Consider the following 4,172-nt stretch of genomic DNA (forward strand, 5'->3'; position numbering starts at 1 on the left):
TCAGTAGCCACATGTACCTTTTAGGTACCTATTTTTTATATTGCTTTGAATGATATTTGAAGATGTACTGCCATGCACAAAAATCCAACAATACAAATAAATTCTCCCCGTTCCCCTGCTGGATCCGTGCCTGATTGCCTATTTCAAATAACCATATTTCAGTATGATTTAAAGATGTTTGAGTACAATATTCCATACATTTGCTGGTACTGGCAGAAATTATGTGGTGTGTATGCAAATGCTATATAAATAGTACTATTCAAACATCTGTTCAGTAGCAAAAGTTTATGTAAAATTTTGGTAGTATCTGTTTATGTGTTAACCCATTGACCCCTACCTAGATTTTTTGAAATGATTTTGAATTTTTTTTTCAGTGTCAGAAATATGGTTAAATATATTTTTTTCTGTAGGAATAATACAATAATGATTGATACCAATTGAAAGATAATTAAAAAATGCTTCTAAATAACTTATTATTTAGTATTGTGAAATTATGAAAAAAAATTTTAAAAAATAAATCATTTCTAATTATTGTTTTATTTTATAAATATTTTTTGATGAATAATTTAAAAACTAAATTATTGAATCCTGAGTCAGTAGTCAGAATACAAACACACCTCCACATCAGCACAAATTATTCCTTTACAAAATAAATCTAAATTTGAATTTATTGACGAAGAACTTTGGGACATAAAAATAATATAAAAGTTTACATCGAAGGCGCCTCGCCGCGTTCAGTCACACATTCCCCACTACGCACCGTACCGTAAATAGCCAAACCTACCTCGCAATGTAAAATCCATAATTCATAATTTTCTGCCTAGCCGTCCAAGGTCGTGCTCATCTGTTTCAACGTGTAGAGGGCGCAGGTCACCGAAAAACAGAAAGTTGAAAAGTTCAACGGTCATGTTCAGGGTTCGTTTTCATTTTTGTAAACACACAAGATGGCGTCAAGCGTAATTGATAGCACATGCTTTGCTTTCAGCCACAAAAATCAATTTTACGCGGAAATATGTCGATATAATAACCAAATCTGGTACAGTATGTATTTTGAAGATATATTTATAGTATAAATGTGTCAGAATAGTTATTTTCTGAAAATAAAGTGTTTTTAGGTGATTTATTCACCACCAGTATTGACGCCGACGTCTCGATCAAGGCGATCATGTTACAAAAACAACGATCAAATTACAAATTGCTAATTACCCTAAACTCAGAAATTAATTATGAATGGAAGAAATATTTTCTAAAAACGTTTTTTGATATTTACTCACATATTTTTTGAACTTACATGCACACTAAACCGCGCATACGATTTTTAAATAATTTTTGTTAATTAATTGCATAATTAATTACGATCGTCCCTGGTGACCTGGCTGTATTTTTTCTTATCTATATTATATTATTGTATACATTGTATTCGACCCAGAAAAACAGTACCATGAGTGCATAGTAGGTATAGATCATTATATTATATTATTATTATAATGATCTATAAAGTAATATTGAAATACATTACCTTTTTACAAATGTTGAAGATACTTTCTATGTACACAGTGTTGGAGAGGAAGGTCTGTGGATCAACTGTGATATAATTGTGCAGAGCAGGCATTATTTCTGGGGGGAAACATAGAACAAAAAAAATATTTTTGATTGGTTCACACAAAAACATTTAATGTAGGTTGTAATCTGCCTCAATGAGATTTATTAATAAATCTCAAAATTTACTGCAACACTAACTAGAGAGTCAATGCACTTACTCTGTGCATTGTTACTTCATCCTCAGTCTAAAAGCATTGAATGTATCTGTAGTTCAAATTATAATAAGGCAATGAGTGCCCAAGGGCATGGGGGTAAATTCAATCCTTGCTGTGCCACGGGGGCACATATGGGCCGGAGCTTATCTCCTGATTTACACTTTTGTAGTGTAAAGTGGATAAGAGCAAGATGCTTCCCCTTGGTGGAATGCTGGTCCACTGCACTCCCAGTAATCTGATGGTCCCATTGATACAGCTGGGTAGACTAAAGTAATGTAGATACAAGCACACAACGAAATGCACAGAGAAGAATTTAAACCCTGACCTCAAGGTTGGGAAACCAAACCACTTTTATTTTATTTTCATTCAACTTTATTTAACGAGGGTGACCCTAACAGCCGACTTAAAGTGGCCCTCTAAAAAACACAATAAATTCAATTTGAAGATACAACAGTTAATAATATAGGCCTACATCATGACAAAAAAATCAATTCATTCCCACTGTGCCAAACAGCCTCTCAATGACATGGCGGTACGAGTGCTTTATTAATATTAACATAATTATAATGACACTGTATTATAAGTCAAGGTGTTACTTACCTAAGAAGTAGTCAAAACCATCATCGTTGAACATTTCATGGACCATTGGAAACACTTGCCATAGAGCGGGTGATATATGTGTGCATGTCATACTAAAGATCAGTGATAAAACTTCCTCATAAAAATCTATAAATGAAATATACCCAATGAGTAATTTTATTAGCAATTATAAGATTATAATAAAGATAGACTCCCAACGGGAGGGTGTGCCAATGCCCTATACTGCCTTACTATATGTTTACTAATAAGGTATCCACATGGGATTCGGTAAGCAGGACATGTGTGGTGAGGGGGCATAGACACAAAAACTAAGGGAAAAAAACAGCAACAGTAATTAAAAAATATAAATAAATAAAAAACTATATAGTATAATCTACTACAATAATTATGATAAAAAATTCTCTCTTTTGAGTAGAAATATTTTCAGTCAGTAGGTACATAGTGTCAGAAATTAACCCAGGAAACAGTTAATGGATAACAGGTTTTGTTAACCACAAATAGGTCACACAATTTAAAAAATTAGGTCAAACACCTTAACAATAAGTTGCACACTCTTCATTAACTAAGTTACACATTATGTAGCACATGTTAACCATTATATCACACATTACATTTAAAATGACATACTTAAATTATTAAGTAAAATACCAAATCAACTAAGCCAAATACCTTAATCACTAGGTAATACATCTTAACCATTAAGTCACACATTTTAACCACTTTTTAGTCAATAAGTTAACCACAAACACATATTACCTAAGCAACATACCTAAACCACTAAGTCACATTGTTTAACCACATATACTGAGTGTTAGGATATACCAGAAGTTGTGACTGCATTTCACCATTAAAAAATTGGATAAAATGTTTGTAGATACAGATAAATAAAATAGTATAACCTACCAATTACTTGTTGCTGCAGAATTACTCGTACAACTTGTAAGACAATTTCTTCTAATTGGAGCATAATCTAAATAAAGCAAATAATAGTATTATTAATATGCTTTTTTTACGTCTTGGAAAAGCTGATACAATATCCCTGCACCTTCACTAATTTCATATTTGTTCCAATATTGAAACAATTTTCTCTTGAACCAAGGAGGACTTCCGTAAGCACAAAATAATAAGTAAGCCCATGACTAGGGAACCAAACTTTGAAATGCTATCGCCACACAACATTCACTATACACAATACTGTTGTCCTATGCGTATCTGCCCAACGCCGACCAAAAAATCACAGACGTGAAGATTTTAGGCCTAGCCCAAGCCAACCCCGGCCTACGCTGGTACTTGTAGTACCAGTGGTGATAGACGCGGCAGAATCGCCGTGAACTTTATTTTTAATGAAAGCAAGTTATTTAATGTCTTTTATATTGTATTATGATTAAAATGTGAATAAAATCAAACCGGATTGTGTGTTTCATGCTGTTTTTTTTTTTTTACGTGCATTTTCGGGTTGGACATTTTTTTCTAAACACAACACATTCTTCGTGTAAATATTAACTCTGCCGCTAATTGGTTAATTTTTTTCGTGGATGGGCAAACATGTGCTTGGCTGTGATAACGTCAGATCGCCCGAGGTTTCATAGTGTGTGACAGCTTGCAGACATCAACAAGCTCAGTGTAAACAGATTAATTTTAAATTAAGCAGATATTAAAACAAATAAGAAACCCTCATGGTTTTGATTTACAGTTAAATCTAAACAAATCCGAAAAATTTAAATTTCATTCTCTATGTACAAATTTAATCCGTATTTAGCAACATGTTTTTGAGGAATGAATGAAGCTATGCATTTGTAATTTACACTGATGAAT

At 32.9% G+C, this 4,172-nt stretch overlaps 1 long non-coding RNA gene across 1 annotated transcript; it reads right to left on the reverse strand.

The window, feature by feature from the left end:
- Positions 1 to 1,514: 1,514 nt before the first annotated feature.
- LOC117123127 lies at positions 1,515 to 3,286 on the reverse strand. Its single transcript, XR_004447806.1, has 3 exons — positions 3,261 to 3,286; positions 2,358 to 2,483; positions 1,515 to 1,617 (listed from the first exon to the last, which is right to left on the reverse strand). It is a non-coding gene; the product is annotated as an uncharacterized LOC117123127 (long non-coding RNA).
- Positions 3,287 to 4,172: the final 886 nt, after the last annotated feature.

The sequence above is a fragment of the Anneissia japonica genome, unplaced genomic scaffold (genome assembly GCF_011630105.1).
Source record: "Anneissia japonica isolate Jap-2015-1 unplaced genomic scaffold, ASM1163010v1 scaffold5067_len495651_cov149, whole genome shotgun sequence".
NCBI classification, from domain to species: domain Eukaryota; kingdom Metazoa; phylum Echinodermata; class Crinoidea; order Comatulida; family Comatulidae; genus Anneissia; species Anneissia japonica.